Source organism: Nicotiana tabacum, chromosome 3, assembly GCF_000715075.1.
Source record: "Nicotiana tabacum cultivar K326 chromosome 3, ASM71507v2, whole genome shotgun sequence".
In the NCBI taxonomy this organism is placed as follows: domain Eukaryota; kingdom Viridiplantae; phylum Streptophyta; class Magnoliopsida; order Solanales; family Solanaceae; genus Nicotiana; species Nicotiana tabacum.
Genome location: NC_134082.1, coordinates 51,652,149 through 51,671,655, shown reverse-complemented (window position 1 = coordinate 51,671,655; position 19,507 = coordinate 51,652,149). Strand labels below are relative to the sequence as shown.

The following is a 19,507-nucleotide window of genomic DNA, read 5'->3' as shown; positions in this document are numbered from 1 at the left end:
CCTAACTTCACTGAGCGACACCTCTAACTTGTCACACCAAGAACATTTCACAAGAATTGAGCCGAGTAGTGTAACATCTTCGCCTCAAGAGCCGACTCTCCCTTGCCACGCAATATTCCTAACTTTACTCACTTACTCTAACGCAGAGGTTAAGACTCAACTTTCCTTCATAAATCAAGTGCCCTTTCCATAACAAATGAGAGTGGTTCCACACACAATAACAGTTAAGAACAATTAGGAACTCAAGATAGAAAGAATTTACTCACTCTGAGAAAGAACATTCATATGCCACAAAAATATGCACCATAGACTTGCCCGTAGTATACTACTCTAGTAATCGAGCTCATTCAGTCTAGGATCAATTAGGACTTCATTTGGTTGTAATGTAGGCTGCGGGACAGGTAGGATCCATTTAGGTATAAGAGTGACTACACATCCCTAAGCACTTTAATACATACACTTTAACATTTAAACACTACACTTATATCAAACCATAACTCCACCTTCACATCACTATATATTAACTCCATTCTTCTTTAAGCACAATTATATCACAAGCCACCACTTAGCAAGGAATATTTTTTTTCCACAACAATACAACTATTATTTTCCTTTTTTTTTTCAATTCAAGTGACTCATACTTTTTTCAAAACAGTGCGCATTTCTCCTTATTTCATTAATTCTACTCAAAAGCCAAACCAACCACCACACTTTAACTTTTACAAGGTTCATAACAATTCAAGTACCCATGAGAGGTGAAAAGGTTCAAATAAATGGTTAATTCAAACAAAGGGGTCAGACTTGTACTGTGGTTACCAAAGAAATAGGATTACAAGCGCAAAGGGGTTAACTAATGATACATAATAATTAGGCAGGTAAAATATATATATCTGGCTTAACAAAGAAACGCCTATATCATTTCCAAGACGGAACAAACTACTATTTCGCTTTGCAAACACACAGGGTGAGTTATAGGCATCCAATGCATTGCACAGAATACAACAATCCTCACACACACATGGCACATGACTCACTCCAGATTGGATCATCGAAACACTCTAGTCAGAGTACTTAAGCTAAGTTAAGAACATACAATTTAAGGTACTCTAATAAGAATCAACAATTGAGCCTAAGCATCACATTAAAGTACCTACTGTATTCAAAGCATAATGACGTTAAGAGATCCTCCTTCCATATCAGCACTTAGCCCACAAGTACCTAATTAAGAAAAAAAACTAACTAACCCGGTTCAAACAAAAACCCTTGGAAAGGGACCGCGATAAAAAAAACACCAAGGGGTAATTGATACACTACCTATAAAAGATTTTTGTTATATATCGACTTAGACCCTCAAGAAATCCGTCGAGTGATATCCGTCGTCGGGACAAGTTGAAAATTTGTAATTTTCACATATTCACACATTTAGACTACTAACCAAAAACCAAAATCAAACTAACCAAAGACTACAATCAAATTAACCAAAGACCACAATCAAACTAATCAATGACTACAATCAAGCAGAATCAAGCTACATTCCTATATATACACAACATACCAACGAAGTAACCCCACCCCACACTTAAAAAGATGTCATGTCCTCATGTCATAAAACAAAAAGTAATGCGAGGCAAAGGAACTTCCCTGGAAGATCAGTCTTGATCAGAGACAATGCCGGGGTCTAAGTGACACTCTCTCCCCATCGCACGCAACTAGCCCATGATTTTCTTCTCTGATTTAGCATTTTGGATGGACAAGGCATCAACTCTAGTCCCCAAGTCCGTGACAGTAGTACGCAACCCTGCCATTTCCTACTCTAAGGCTGCCAATCGTGTAACCCGACCAACCCCGGATGACCCTTTGGCTTCCGTAACATGCTCATGGGAGGGCAAATCAGCCCCCTTCATCCTACTCATCATCTCCCTCCTCAAATGCGTCAGAATCATCACTACCAGTTGAACTGGCTACCACCGTCTCTTTCCCAATGGTCACTTTGGAAGCCCGAAACATTGTTTCTTTCTTCACCTTGCCGCCCACAATGGGGTTCTCTGACACCCCTACAACCCGACACAATCTAGTGACCAGAGATGGGAAGAAGTACCCATACCTCCTCAGTGTTGAATGGATGAACATCTCAGAGTGAATAACCTTGGCCACATCAAAATTGTGGCCATTCATGAAGCACAAGATCAAAGCAGCTCGCGGTTCATTGACTTCAGTGGTGTTATGGGACAACAGTAGTGGACTATTGATGATGTACAACAAATACTTACCTTCAAAGGTGAGTGAGGCGGAGTGCTACTTCGATCCCTGAAAAACCCACACTACCTCCTTGTCTGGTTTACAAACAGGTATGACCTGATGTCACGACCCCAAAACCGGACCCAGTCGTGATGGCGCCTCTCGTGAAGATAAGGCCAGGCGACTCTTTTCCATTTCAGTTTTAAATAATTACAATAAGAATTAAGCCATTAAACATAATAAAACCCCAAAAATACGGTGAATAATTCAATTTGCGGAATACAAAACCAACACAGCCCGATACCGGGGTGTCACTAGCCATGAGCATTTAAAAATCCGAAATAAGACAAGAAAGTCTACAGAGTTCAATACAAATCTAAAACAAAGAGAAATAAGATAAGGGAAGAAGCTCTGGACTGTGAACGCCGGCAGCTACCTAGAGAATCTTCGGATCCGCCTAAGCTGGAAAGATCAAAACTCGGTAGCGGGACCATATGCGCCTGAATCTGCATACAGGGTGCAGGGAGTAAAGTGAGTACTCCAACTTAGCGAGTAATAATCATAAATAAAGACTAAAAGCAAGAAATCACGTAAGACACATTATAGACTATACGAAAGTAGTAAAAGTCAGTAAAAGAAGTGAAACAGTGATAATGTGTAAAGTCATTTCAGTTCAGTTCAAACTTCATGAAACACCTTTTTAACAATTAAGCAGGTAAATGACAGACAAATAAGATAGATAATCATATAAAGGATTGCCCTTTGGACACAATGTCAACAATACCAGCCCCTCGGGCTATATCTCACATCACAATGGGTACCCGCGCTAACTGGGGGTGTGCAGACTCCTGGATGGGACCCTTTCGGCTCAAGCACAATATCAAGCCATCTCGTGGCATCATCACTAGGCCCTCGGCCTCATATCAACAATCCACCTCGTGGCGTCCATATCTCAGGCCCTCGATCTCATAGTCATAATCAGTATTTCCTCACAACATAGGCACTCGACATTACTCAGTCAGAATCTCACAGCCACTCGGGCAACAGTAAAATATAGTGCTCAACCCAAAATATCATTTAAGTGTTAAAGTAAAGTAAACATGGCTGAGTTATGAAAACAGTAGAATATAGCATGACTGAGTTCAAGTATAAAGTCAAAATAGTGAGGAAATATCAATAAAAATCCTCTAAGGGGTCAAATAGTTGGCACGAAGCCCAAATATGGCAATCAGCCCAAAACATGATGATAGCAAATAGTTTTCAATCAAATACGCGGTAAAACAGTCATTCGGGATGGACTAAGTCACAATCCCCAAGAGTGGACTACCCCACGCTCATTATCTAGTGTGTGTGTCACCTCAATATAGCACTACGATGTGCAATCCGGGGTTTCACACCCTTGGGACATCATTTACAATCATTACTCACCTAAATTCGGTCCGAACTTTAGCCCGCGACGCCTTTGCCCCTCGAATCGGCCTCTACTCGCGTCGAATCTATCCAAAATCAGAATCACGACGTCAAAATATGCTAAGGGAATGAAACCCAAGCAAAATAGTCAATATACAACATAAATCCCGAAATTACCAAAACCCGACCCCGGGCCCACATCTTAGAATTCGATAATTTTTACATCAATAGATTCCTTATCTCCCCACGAGTTCATACATAACAAAAGTTCTGAAATCTGACCTCAAATGATCCTTCAAATCCTTAATCAAAGGTCTAATTTTCCAAGCCCTAGTTTCCCCAAACTTTGATCCTTAAAATCCATTAATTACAAGCCTAATCCGTAAAATAATACCATGGAAACGAGTTTTAGGTCCAAAATCCTTACCTCAATGAAGTTCCCTTGAAATCCTTCTTCAAAATTGTCCAAAAAGCTCCATAGCCGACTTAAAAATGGTGGAATAACTCAAAAATCGCGAAGGAAGCAATTTATACTTTCTGGCCCAGGCATTTTTGCATCTGCGGCTCAATTCCCACTTTTGTAGTACCACATTTATGGCCAATTAACCACTTCTGCGGTTTTCACTAAAGTGACCAAAATCGCATCTGCGATGCTCCCTTCGCATCTGCGCCTTCGTAGGTGCAGTCCCATAACCGCATCTGCAGTTCCTGCCTTCCCAGCCATTTTTCGCTTCTGCGGCCCCCTTCACGCATTTGTGGCATCGCACCTGCGGTCCCTAATCCGCAGGTGCGGAAACACAAGAAGCAGAAAATCTGCAGCTTCTCCAAAATTCCAAACTCTCCTTCAACAATCCGAAATCACCCGGAGGCCCCCGGGACCTCAACCAAAAGCACCAACATATCCCAAAACCTTATTCAAACTTATACGAATCTTCAAAACACCTCAAACAACATCGAATCAACCAAAACTCATCGGATTCAAGCTTAAGTTTCCAAAATCTTTCGAATTTCGCTTTTGATCACAAACTCAACCAAACCACGTCCGAATAACCTGAAATATTTGCACACACATCCCAAATGACATAACGAAACTACTGTAACTCTCAGAATCCCATTCTGACCCCTATATCAAAATCTCACCTATCAACCGGAAAACGCCAAAAATCTAATTTTGCCAATTCAGGCCTAAATCTACTCCGGACCTCCAAAACATATTCCGATCACGCTCCTAAGTCTCAAATCACCTCCCAAAGCTATCCGAACTATCGAAACTCACATCCGAGGCGTCTAACACAAAAGTCAACATCCGGTTGACTTTTCCAACTTAAGCTTCCTCAAGAGAGACTAAGTGTCTCAAACTTTACCAAATCCTTTCCGAACGCGAGCCAACCAACTCGATCACATATAGAACCAATAGACAAAGCAATAAGAAGCAGAAATGGGGGAAACGAAAGGTAACTCATGAGACGACTAGCCGGGTTGTCACATCCTCCCCAACTTAAACAAACATTCGTCCTCGAACGAGTCAAAAAACATACCTGAAGCCTCAAATAGGTGAGGATATCTGCTCTGCATCTCCTGCTTGGCCTTCCAGGTAGCCTCCTCCACGGGCCGACCTCTCCACTGCACTTTCACTGAAGCTATATCCTTTGACCTCAACTTTCGAACCTGACGACCCAAAATAACTATTGGCTCCACATCATAGGTCAAATCATCATCTAACTGAACCATGCTGAAATCCAGAACATGAGACGGATCCGCAATATACTTTTGGAGCATAGAAACATGAAATACTGGATGCACACTCGACAAGCTGGGTGGCAAAGTAAGCTCATAAGCCACCTCCCCAATCCTCTGAAGCACCTCAAAAGGCCCTATGAACTGAGGACTCAATTTACCTTTCTTCCCAAATCTCATGACACCCTTCATGGGGGAAACCTTCAACAAAACCTTCTCACCAACCATGTAGGACACATCTCGAACCTTCCTGTCAACATAACTCTTCTGCCTTGACTGTCGGTACGAAGCCTCTCCTAAATCACCTTCACCTTTTCTAAAGCATCCTGCACCAAGTCTGTTCCCAATAGTCTAGCCTCACCCGGCTCGAACCAACCAATTGGAGATCTACACCGCCTCCTATACAAAGCCTCATATGGATCCATCTGAATACTCGACTGGTAGCTGTTGTTATAAGGAAACTCTACAAGCGGTAGAAACTGATCCCATGACCCTCCGAAATTAATGACACAAGCAACAACATGTCCTCTAATATCTGAATAGTGCGTTCGGACTGCCCATCCGTCTGAGGGTGAAAGGTTGTGCTCAACTCAACCTGAGTACCCAACTCTCGCTACAAAAACCTCCAAAATAACGATGTAAACTGGTTGCCCCTATCTGAAATGATGGAGACTGGGACACCAAGCAAACAAACAATCTCCCAGATATAGATCTCTGCCAACCGCTCTGAAAAATAGGTCGTACACACAGGAATGAAGTGCGCGGACTTGGTCAGCCGATCCACAATCACCCAAATAGCATCAAACTTCTTTAAAGTTCATGGAAGTCCAACTACAAAGTCCATAGTGATCCGCTCCCACTTCCACTCGGGAATATCCATTCACTGAAGCAAGCCACCCGGTCTCTAATGCTCATATTTCACCTGCTGACAATTGAGACACCGAGTTAAAAATCCTACAATGTTTTTCTTCATTCTCCTCCACCAATAATGCTGCCTCAAATCCTGATACATCTTTGCGGCACCTAGATGAATGGAATACCGCGAGCTATGGGCCTCTTCCAGAATCAACTCCCGAAGCCCATCCACATTGGCCACACATATCCGACCCTGCATTCTCAACACCCCATCATCACCAATAGTCATATCTCTGGCATTATCATGCTGAACTCTGTCCTTAAGGACAAGCAAATGCGGATCATCATACTAGCGCTCTCTGATGCGATCATATAAGGAAGACCGAGAAACCACACAAGCTAATACCCGACTGGGCTCCGAAATATCTAACCTCACGAACCGATTGGCCAAGGACTAAACATCAACTGCAAGAGGTCTCTCCCCAATTGAAATATATGCCAAACTCCCCATACTCACCGTTTTTCGGCTCAAAGCATCGGCCACCACATTGGCCTTTCCCGAATGGTACAATATAGTAATATCATAATCCTTTAGCAACTCCAACCATCTCCGCTACCTCAAATTAAGATCCTTCTAATTGAACAAGTGATGGAGGCTGCAATGATCAGTACATACCTCACACGACACACCATACAAGTAATGGCTCCAAATCATCAACACGTGAACTATGGCAGCTAACTCCAAATCATGAACGGGGTAGTTTTTCTCATGGGGTTTCAACTGACGAGAAGTATAAGCAATAAATCTACCCTCCTGCATCAACACACACCCAATACAAACTCTCGAAGCATTACAATACACGGTATATAAACTTGAAGCTGATGGCAAGACTAACACTAGAGCTGTGGTCAAGGCTGTCTTGAGCTTCTAAAAGCTCTCCTCACACTCGTCCGACCATACTAATAAAACACCCTTCTAAGTCAACTTGGTCAAGGGCGATGCGATAGGCGAGAATCCCTAAACAAACTGATGATAATAACCCACCAAACCAAGAAAGCTGTGAATCTTTATGGCTAAGGACGGTTTGGGACAACTCTGAACCGCCTCTATCTTCTTCGAATCAACCTGGATACCCTTACTAGACACCGCGTGCCCCAAGAAAGCCACTGAACTAAGCCAAAACTCACACTTGGAGAATTTTGCATAAAGCTTCTCCTCCCTCAATTGCTGCAAGACAACTCTCAAATGCTCCGCGTTCTCCTCCTGACTATGCGAATACACCAGAATATCATCAATGAAGAATATGAAAAAAGAGTTGAGATAAGGCCGGAACACGTTGTTCATCAAATGCATGAATGTTGCTGGGGCATTGGTCAGCCCAAAAGACATCAACAAGAACTCATAATGACCATATCGGGTCCTAAAAGCTGTCTTAAGAATATCCAATTCCCTAATCTTCAACTGGTGATAACCTGAACGGAGATCAATCTTGGAGAACACTCTCGCTCCCTGAAGCTGATCGAATAAATCATCAATGCGAGACAAAGGATACTTGTTCTTAACTATTACTTTGTTCAATTGCCTATAATCAATGCACATCCTAATAGTGCCATCCATCTTCACAAATAGAAATGGCTCACCCCAAGGTGACACACTAGGCCGAATGAACCCCTTATCAAGGAGTTCCTGAAACTGCTCCTTTAACTCCTTCAACTCTGCTGGTGCCATACGATATGGCGGAATAGAAATGGGTTGAGTGCCCGGCACTAGGTCAATACCAAAATCAATATCCCTGTCCGGTGGCATGCCCGGTAAGTCTGCGGAAACACATCAGGAAAATCCCTTACAACTGGAACAGAATCAATACTGGGAGTCTCAGCACTGACATCCCTTACAAAGGCTAGATACGAAAGACAACCCTTCCCAACTATACACTGGGATTTCAAGAATGAGATCACTCTACTGGGAATATAATCAGTCACACCTCACCACTCAATCCATGGCACACCCGGTATAGCCAATGTGACTGTCTTAGAATGATAGTCTAGAATAGAACAACATGGAGATAGCCAATCCATGCCCAAAATGACATCGAAATCCACCATACACAATAATAAAAGATCCACATAGGTCTCCAGACCCCTAATAGTCAACACACACGACCGGTACACACGGTCTACAATAACAATATCGCCCACCAGGGTAGATACATAAACAAGTGAAATAAGAGACTCACAGGGCATACCCAAATAATGAGCAAAGTATGATGACACATAAGAAAAGATGGAACCGGGGTCAAATAATACAAAGACATCTCTGTGGTAGACTGAAACAACCTATGATAACAACATCTGAAGCAATAGCATCGGGTCTGCTTGGAAATGCATAGAAACGGGCCTGACCGCCACCTGAGTGACCTCCCCATCTAGGGCGACCTCTAGCTGACTGACCTCCACCCTTAGCTGGGTGGGTGGGTGGTGGTGAAGTAACTGGCGCTGAAGCCGATGACTGACCCCTCTGTTGAGATGAACCCGCAAGACGACGAGGACACTGCCTCCATATATGACCCATTTCTCCACACTCATAACAACTCCCAGGTGCTGGAGAAGGGGACTGAAGGGAAACTCCTCGTACCGGAGTGACTAACAGATGCGCCTGGAATAGATGAGCCCTAAACTGATGGAGCACGGGATAAACTCTGAGCTGGAAGGGCACTAAGTGATGAATGGCTCTAATGAGAACTGTGAGAACCATGACCTGATGACGCCCTACAATAACCTGGGCGAGCTGGCTGAGCATGCTTGAATGGATGACCTCTGCTGTGCTGAAACTGACCTCTTGAAGGAGCACCACTATAACTACCAGATCCTCGAGGCCTCTTGGCCTCCCTCTCCTCTCTCTCCTGGCGACGAACAAACTCAATCTCCCAAACAATGTCTACAACCTCCTCAAAGGTAGAACCAATCACCCTCTCCCTGGTTATAAGAATACGAAGCTGATAAGTGAGGCCATCAACAAACCTCCTAATACTCTCTCTATCTATCGGAACCAACCAAATAGCATGATGAGCTAACTCGGAGAACCTTATCTCATACCGCATCACAATCATCTCTCCCTGACGCAACCACTCAAACTGCCTAAACAGCTCCTCTCTACGAGACAGAGGCACATACTTCTCCAGAAAGAGAACGGAGAACTGCTGCCAGGTTAGGTTTGCTGCACCAACAGGCCTACGCCTCTCAAAAGTCTCCCACCAAGTGAAGGCAGCTCCAGAAAACTGATAAGTAGTGAAAGCGACCCCACTGGTCTCCAGAATACCCGTTGTACGAAGCATCCTCTGACACTTATCCAAGAAACCCTGGGCATCCTTAACTTCTGCACCACTGAGGGTCGGAGGTTGAAGTCTACCAAACATCTCCAATCTATGTTGCTCGTCCTCTAATATGGCAGGAACAACATAGTCCTGAGCAGCTGTAACCGGCTGGGCTAGATATGCCCCCGGTGTTTGGAGTCCCTGCACGACCTGCTCAGGTGTGCGAGCGGCGGGAGTTTGAGTGCCTCCCCCGGCCTAAGAAGCAGTTGCGGCTGTAGTGACTGAAACTACCTAAGCCAGGCCAGTGCAAACCAATAGAATATGAGCCAAGGCCTTCTGAAGACCCGAAATCACAATGGGCACAGTTGGTGCCTGAGCTAGTGCTGCTGGAGCGTCCACAACTGGGACTTGATCCTGAACTAAGGCGGCTGGTGGATCTGCAGGTGCTGCCCTAGCTACTGTGCAGGCCACACCTCTGCCCCTACCGTGATCGCGACCAAGACCGCGTCCTCGACCTCTAGTAGCCACAGATGGTGGTATCGGTGGTCGTCCATCCTGGCCAGTAGCGCGTGTCCTCACCATCTGTGAGAGAATAGAATGACAGAAGTTTAGTACTCGGATCAACAAATTCGCATGACAAGAATTTCAAGAATATGAAGTTTTCTTAAAGGTTCTACAGCCTCTCGAGGATAAATACAGACGTCTCCATACCGATCCGCGAGACTCTACTAAACCTGCTCATGACTCGTGAGACCTATGTAACCTAAGCTCTGATACCAACTTGTCACGACCCCAAACCCAGACCCGGTCGTGATGGCGCCTCTCGTGAAGACAAGGTCAACCAATTCTTTCCTATTTCAGTTTTGAACAATCACAATAAGAATTAAGCCATTAAACATAATAAAACCCCAAAAATATGGTGAATAATTCAATTTGCGGAATACAAAATCAACACAACCTGATACCGAGGTGTCACTAGCCATGAGCATCTAAAAATTCGAAATAAGACAAAAAAGTCTACAGAGTTCAATACAAATCTAAAACAAAGAGAAATAAGATAAGGGAAGAAGCTCTGGGCTGTGAACGCCAGTAGATACCTAGAGAATCTCAGATCCGCCTGAGCTAGAAAGATCAACCCTCGCCAGCAGAACCTGAAGCGCCTGAATCTGCACACAGGGTGCAGGGAGTAAAGTGAGTACTCTAACTCAGTGAGTAATAATCATAAATAAAGACTGAGAAATAAGAAATCACCTAAGGCACATTATAGACTATACGACAGCAGTAAAAGCCAGTAAAAACAATGAAGTAGTGATAATGAGTAAAGTCATTTCAATTCAGTTCAAACTTCATGAAACACCTTTTTAACAATTAAGCAGATAAATGACAGACAAATAAGACAGATAAGCACATAAAGGATTGCCCCTCGGGCATAATGTCAATAATACCAGCCCCTCGGGCTATATCTCACATCACAATGGGTAACCGCGATCATTGAGGGTGTGTAGACTCCTGGAGGGGCCCCTTTCGTCCCAAGCGCAATATCAATCCATATCGTGACATCATCACTAGGCCCTTTGCCTCATATTAACAAGCCACCTCGTGGCGTACATATCTCAGGCCCTTGGCCTCATAGTCATAATCAGTGTTTCCTCATAACATAGGCCCTCGACCTTACTTAGTCAGAATCTCACAACCACTCGGGCAATAGTAAAACATAGTGCTCAGCCCAAAATATCATTTAAGTATTAAAGTAGAGTAAAGATGGTTGAGTTATGAAAATAGTAGAATATAGGATGACTGAGTTCAAGTATAAAGTCAAAAAAGTGAGGAAATATCAATAAAAATTCCCTAAGGGTTCAAATAGTTGGCACGAAGCCCAAATATGACATTCAGACCAAAACATGATGATAACAAATCGTTTTCAGTCAAATACGCGGTAAAACAGTCATTCGGGATGGAATAGTGCACGGCCCCACGCTCGTCATCTAGCGTGTGCGTCACCTCAATATAGCACTATGATGTCCGTAGTTTCATACCCTCAAGACATCATTTACAATCATTACTCACCTCAATCCGGTTCGAACTCTAGCCCGCGATGCCTTTGCCCCTCGAATCGGCCTCCACTCACGTCGAATCTATCCAAAATTAGAATTACGACGTCAAAATATGCTAAGGGAACGAAGCCCAAGCAAAAATAATCAATATACACCACAAATCCCGAAATTACCAAAACTCGACCCCTGGGCCCACATCTCAGAATTCAATAATTTTTACATCAATAGATTCCTTATCTTCCCACGAGTTCATACATATCAAAAGTTCTGAAATCCGACCTCAAATGGTCCTTCAAATCCTCAATCAAAGGTCTAAGTTTCCAAGCCCTAGTTTCCCCAAACTTTGATACTAAAATTCCATTAATTACAAGCCTAATCCATGAAATAATACCATGGAAACGAGTTTTAGGTCCAAAATCCTTACCTCAATGAAGTTCCCTTGAAATACTTCTTCAAAATCGTCCAAAAAGCTCCAAAGCTGACTTAAAAATGATGGAATAACTCAAAAATCGTGAAGGAAACAATTTATACTTTCTGGACCAGGCATTTTTGCATATGAGGCCCAATTCTCGCTTCTGCGGTACCGCATTTGCGGCCAATTAATAGCTTCTGCGGTTTTCAGTAAAGCGACCAAAATCGCATCTGCGATGCTCACTCCGCATCTGCGCCTTCGCAGGTGCGGTCCCATAACCGCATTTGTGGTTCCTGCCTTCCCAGCCATTTTCTGCTTTTGCGGCCCCCTTCACGCATCTGCAGCATTGTACCTGCGGTCCCCAATCAGCAGGTGCGGAAACACCAGAAGCAGAAAATCTGCAGCTTCTCCAAAATTCCAAACTCTTTGTCAACCATCCGAAATCACCCCGAGGCCCCCAGGACCTCAACCAAAAGCACCAACATATCCCAAAACCTTATTCAAACTTATACCAATCTTCAAAACACCTCAAACAACATCGATTAACCAAAACTCATCGAATTCAAGCCTAAGTTTTCAAAATATTCTGAATTCCGCTTTTGATAAAAAAACTCAACCAAACCACATTCGAATGACCTTCAATTTTGCACACTCATCCCAAATGACACAACGGAACTACTGAAACTCTCGGAATTCCATTCTGACCCCTATATCAAAATCTCACCTATCAACCGAAAAACGCCAAAAATCCAATTTCGCCAATTCAAGCCTAAATCTACTCTGGACCTCCAAAACACATTCTAATCATTCTCCTAAGTCTAAAATCACCTCCCAAAGCTATCCAAACCATTGGAACTCACATCCGATCCCTCTAACACATACGTCAACATCCGGTTGACTTTTCCAACTTAAGCTTCCTCAAAAGAGACTAAGTGTCTCAAACCTTACCAAATCCTTTTCGAACCCGAGCCAACCAACCCAATCACATATATAACCGATAGACAAAGAAATAAGAAGAGGAAATGAGGGAAACGGAATGGTCACTCATGAGACGACTGGCCGGGTCGTCACACATGAATTTGTCAAATGCGAACACCACTGCCAACATCTCTTTCTCGGTCACAGTGTAATTTAGCTGGGCTCCACTCACCGTTCTACTTGCACAGTATATTGGATGCATGATTTTATCTTTTCTCTGCCCAAGAACTGCTCCCACAGCATAGTCACTCGCATCACACATCAGCTCAAATGGTTTCTCCCAGTCGGGCGCAACTACGATAGGTGTTTTTACCAATCTCTTCTTTAATTCCTTAAAAGCTACCCTGGAGTCATCAAAAAACACAAAAGGGTGATATTTTCAAGCAATTTACACAAGGGGTTAGCAATTTTAGAAAAATCCTTTATAAATCTCCTATAGAACCCGGTTTGATTGCTTTGACGGAGGTGGGTAGTGGAAGCTTTTCTATCACATCAACCTTTGCACGGTCCACCTCAATACCTTTACTTGACACTAGGTTCCCCAAGACTATACCTTTATGTACCATGAAATGTCACTTTTCCTAGTTGAGTACCAGATTAGTTTCGATACACCTTTTCAAAACTCTTCTCAAGTTCACAAGACAATCATCGAATGAGTTCCCCACCACTGAGAAGTCATCCATGAAAACCTCCATCATCTCCTCTACCATATCTATAAAGATGGCCATCATGCACCTTTGGAATGTGGCAGGTGTGCTGCATAGGCCAAACGACATTCGCCGAAAATCATAGATTTCATAAGGGCAATAGAAATCTGATTATACCCCGAGTACCCATCCAGAAAGCAAAAGTAAGACCTCCCTGCCAATCTATCTAGCATCTGATCAATGAATGGCAGTGGGAAATGGTCCTTCCTGATGGCCAAGTTCAACTTCGTGTAATCCATACAGATTCACCAACCTATGACTATTCGTGTAGAGATCAACTCGTTCTTCTTATTTTTCACTACCGTCATGCCTCCCTTTTTTGGTACACATTGCACTGGGCTAACCCAATTGCTATTACAGAGAGGGAATATGATTCACGCATCTAACCATTTAATCACTTCCTTTTCACCACTTCTTTCATGTTGGGGTTCAACCTTCTTTGATGTTCTCTAGAAGGTTTGTGCCCATCTTCCAGAAGAATCTTATGCATATAGAAGGCCGGGCTGATCCTCTTAATATTTGCAATGGTCCACCCAATTGCAGTCTTGCACTCAGTCAGTACCTGCAAAATTTGTTCTGCCTGCACATCTAACAAACTAGCTGAGGTAATAACAGGTAAAGTTGAGTCAGGTCTTTAGAATGCATACTTGAGATGGGATGGAAGCGGCTTCAGTTCCAACTTCGGTGGCTCTTCTATTGACGGCTTATGTAGATGAGTTTTTCTTTCCTCTAAGTGCAAAGGCTTAAATTCAAGCTCCCTTCTCCAAAAACCTTGGCCTTCAAGGTCAAGTACCCACTCTGCCAACTCTTCTCCATTAGATTCATCTAAGTTCATGAGACAGGCTACTAAATGGTCTTTAATGTTAAGTGCCTCATCTTCCTCCTCCAAAACTACATCCACCGCATCTATTAGAGAGCAATTAGCAAATTCGCTTGGTCTCCGCATAGATTTCTGCACGTTGAACGTGATCTCTTTATCGTTTAATATCATCTTGAGCTCTCCATTTTCACAATATTAAGGCTCTCCCAGTGGCCAAAAATGGCCTTATCAAAATTATGGGAATTTCCTCGTCAACCCGACAGTCAAGGATGACAAAATCTTCTGGGAACACAAACTTCCCAACCTGTACCAATACATCATGTAGAATCCCAGAGGGCCTCTTCACTGTTCGATCAGCCAGTTGTAGTAACATAGACATGGGTATAGCTCTTCCAATGCCTAGACTTTTGTAGATAGCCAGGGGCATAAGGTTTATGCTTGCTCCCAGATCACACATTGCCTTAGCAAATGAAAGTTGCCTATTGTGTAAGGGATTGTAAAACTCCCAGGGTCAGATAACTTCTCAGCTATGGGTCTCGTTACAACAGCACTGCAGGTCTGAGTCAATGTAACCGTGGCCAAGTCTTGAAAGTTGAACTTGCGGGACATCAAGTCTTTCATCATCTTCAAATAACCAGGCATCTCTTTTAAGGCATCAATCAGTGGAATGTTTACCTGAATTTGCTTCAACATCTCCAAGAATTTCTTACACTGCTCATCTTTCTGATACTTGGCCAATCTCTGTGGGAATGGTGCTGGTGGCCGCTTCTTCCCTGTGATTTGATTTTTCTCTTGTTCAGGCTCTACTTCTATTGTCGGCTCCGGTGCTACCTCCATCTCTTTCACAACCTTTTCTTCTTTGTTGGTGTTCTTTTATGCATAATGTACCGTCACCTTAGTTAGCCCTATTGAATTGTCTAGCTCAATGGGTACTGGCACCAATGTCTCTGTCAGTCTTCTTTCATGAGCAATTTCTTACTCCAGATCTAAGTCTCTACCATTTCGGAGACTCACTGCCATCAGCTGCTTCGGGCCCTGCTCTTTTGGATTGATTTAGGTGTCTGCAGGTAACATCCCATGAGGACGATTATTTAGGGCCATGGAAATCTGTCCTAATCAAATCTCAATATTCTTTATCGCTGACTCATGTGAGTCTACTCTGTCAGCTAGTTTTCCAGTGGACCTAATCACTTGTTTCATCATTCCCTCAAGTTTAGCAAACCCATCTTCTTGTCTCACAATCTATTGTTGTGGAGGTTGTTGATAAGCCTGCTACTGATTTTGTTGGTTGTACCCTTGTTGCCTTTGGTAAGGCATCGTTTGCCCCTGTGGTCGCATAGCCCCATGGTTATTGTTGTTGTTATACTGCTAATGAGCTGGTCTATATTGTTGATTCTACTTACCCCAATTCTGACCACCTGGTCACAGTCCCCCGTAGTTGGCCACATAATTCATGTTCTCCTGATATTGTTGGTAATCACCTTCCGCACTCCACAAGCAGACATATGGCTGATTCATGCATGCATAAACCCCCATTAGTTGCATCAACTATGTGTACCTGCTTCTTCTGGCCTGATTCGTCAACCTTTTTGGTGAGGATGCTCATTTGTGTCAGTAGAGTGGGCATATTTTTAGCTATGGAGTTATTCGGGTCTAGAGCCACTAAGTGAACCACAAGAGTGATTGGAGCGTTTCTTGTTGTCCATCCTGAATTTTGTGATATCTTGTCAAGTAAGATCTTGCTCTCTCTGAATTTTTTACTCAAAAATGCTCCGCTTGTTGAAGCATCAACATTAGCTTTCAAACTATCTACTAAACCCATGTAAAATCTCTACCCCAACATTTGCTCCGAAATAACATGATGTGGACACATAACTAGCAGACCCTTGAATCTCTCCCATATTTCTTGTAGCGTCTAAGTTGGTTTCTGTCTGAAGCTCAATATCTCATCAATTTGCTGAGCAGTCTTGTTGGGTGGATGAAATTTGTTCAAATGTTGCTTGACTAATTCCTCCCAAGTAGTGATGGAGTTTATGGGGAGCAAATTAAGCCAAGTCTGAGCTGCTCCTATCACTGAGAATGGAAACAACAACAAACGTATTGCTTTCGGTGTCACATTGTGTTGCCTCTGCATGGCACAGATTGACAGGAAATTCTTTAAATGTTGTTGAGGGTCTTCAATGTATGACCCAGAGAACAGTCCTTTGTTCTACAACAAATGTAGCATGTTATTTTTGATCTAGAATGAATCTGCTTATATCTAAGGGACTACAATGGCAGTTGCTAAGTTATCAGTGGTGGGTCGTGCCCAATCATATAGTGTTGTTTCTAGCACAAGAGGTTCCACACCCTGATCGTCTGGGTCATTCACGTTGTCTATGTTGTTTGGATAATCGTCTTCCATGTCTGGTTCAATTTGTTTGGTTGAGCTCTATTGTCGTTTACCTTTCTTGTTTGCACGATTCAATGCCTTGAACAATTTCTCAGGATATGATAATGCTTCGAGCAATTCACTAGTTCTTGAGGAGTTTCTAGGCATGCACCTATAAGAACCACGTCTACAAACGTTAGAATTTCAACGGTCAGTTTAAATTGAAGAAAATTGACTACACTAAGGATTTTTGCGCTTCTTTTTAACTATAGTCAATAACACTATTAACTCCCCGGCAATGACGCTAAAATTTAATCGCGCGTAACTATGCCTTATACAAAGGGCAAAGCGGTCGCTGCAAATATATTCTAGTTAACAAGTCCGGAGTCGAATCCCACATGGAATTAACCTATCAATCACAACTATTGGACTCACAGAAATTCACGTATTCAATATTCAGAGATATTTGAGTAACAAAATTGGTGTTTATTAACTAAATATTATGTAATAAAAATGCAGTAATTAAGAACTAGCTATAAACTATTTGTAAGCAAGAATGATAATGGTATAAGGTTCTGATTTGCCCTCTTGTCGGAATCCTTTTCGCTATGTTTGCTATAAATTTGCCTAAGTTTTCTCTATCGATCATGAGCACTCTGACTGTCGTAACTCTCTCCCAAGTAATTACAACAATATACTAGATATATTCTCCCAAATTACACTAGATGGCCTTAGTTACAGCTCACATAGATCGCACCTAAGGTTTCGTTATCCCTAATCCCACCTTTCAACCCTTCGTATTAATCCCTAATATATGTTAGGAGTGGTGTTGTTCATCAACTACCTAAATATGCACTCTCTCCCAAGTAATTCATACTAAATAGGCACAGCCAATTGAGGGCCTTCCATCAAAAGCAATCACAATATAGTTGAACAAACAGAGAAAATATTATTGCAAATCTATATTAACATAACGGGAAATTTATCCTCCAAGAGGTTCCATCAAAATCCTAGATTAGGAGTTTAGCTGCGCATAATCGTTTTCACAATCATATCGATAGTATTCATCATCAATGATAAAAACAAGAAGAAGAAAGGTGAAAACTCTATGCCGACTCTTCCACCTTGCTTCTTTCCTGTTCATGCCTTCAAAAACCTCGATATCCTCTTTTTGGGTAAGCTGGGCTTCTTATAGGTCAAGGAGAGTGCTCCTAGAAATTACACAATTGGCCCTAACTTTTTGGCTCCAAATAACCCGTCTGCAATCGCGGATAGACCGCGGATTTGACATAACTTCTGACCGTGATCGCGGACCTGACCGCAAATTTGGTCCTTGCTCTTTCTTCTCCTTTTCGATCATGTTATCCTCTAATTGTCCTTCAATGCTCCATATTGACTCCAAAACACTCTTTTAGCTTCCTCCAAGCTCGGAATGGCTCCTGCAAAGCATAAAACTCTTAATTAGAGTATTTCGTTATCTTTTACATTCAATCATTGATAAAGTGTGGCCAAATTGGAGTGTAAATATTATCTACATTGCATGATTATCGTCTACTATCAGTTTAAACAAAATATAGAGCTTATTCATGTGAAACAAGGTTACACATCCATTGTAACCTCTCATTCTAGATGCTTTTCCTTTTTTCTAGCTACCGTATGGGAAAGACATATGGATAGTGTGAATTTATATAGTTGACCAGGATCTACAGCAGACCTACATTGTGTACCTATTAGGTGCTCAAGCACCCATTATTGTTGACCAGACATATGTATTTATGTCACAAACGTAGTAAAATTAAAGAAATAGAGAGATAGAGCACCTATTTCGGGATATGATAATGGGTGTGCTGGTTAAAAATTGGATCATAGGCCGTTGAGCACCTTTAGTTTAAAATTCTTGAGTCTTCCACTACCGAGATAACTTGGGCCTAAACATAATTATTGTTGTTTCCTTCCTTTCTGATCATTGAAATAGTTCATGTGTTGGTAAACCTTCAGCATCATCTTGTGCTTTGATAGAGCAGAGTTAAAATAGCATTTTTAGTAATTAATTTGATAAAGGATAGAAGGTTTTATATTAACAGAGACAACTCCTGCGAAGTTTGTACCAAGATGAAAGATCATTAGGTTAGAAAGAAGTCGGAAATATGACAAAAGTTCACTTAGTCTAATTGGTCCCTACTATAGCTCTGAGAAATTATATTACTTGCTTTCTGCTAATTAATGAGAAGAGAATTGCTTTCTGCTAATTAAAATGGCTAAAACTAGGCTTTTCGAAGTCTCTGGAAAACAGCTACAAATCAATTACTAACGTCCAGCATGGGCAGGCATACCTAGATATGCACAAAAAGATGAGCAGAAATATAGTATAAGTACACCATAATGGTACCCAGTAAGTATCAAGCCTAACCTCGATAGAGTAGTGATGAGACCCGGTCAAGACACCTACTAGGACAAGATAAACAAAAAAGAAATATAATAACTAAATGTAATGGGAAACGGAGAGATGAATAACAGTAAAGCAATTTAATAATGTAAACTAATGACAAAATTGTAAGCATAAAAATCCATGTCTTCCGTTCCCCTCGGCAGTATGATATCACCACTCCTA

At 42.3% G+C, this 19,507-nt stretch overlaps 1 non-coding gene across 1 annotated transcript; it reads left to right on the top strand.

Annotated features, from left to right (window-relative positions):
* Positions 1-16,380: 16,380 nt before the first annotated feature.
* On the top strand, positions 16,381-16,484 carry LOC142179672 (small nucleolar RNA R71). Its single transcript, XR_012708217.1, has one exon. It is a non-coding gene; the product is annotated as a small nucleolar RNA R71 (small nucleolar RNA).
* The last annotated feature ends 3,023 nt before the right edge of the window (positions 16,485-19,507 follow it).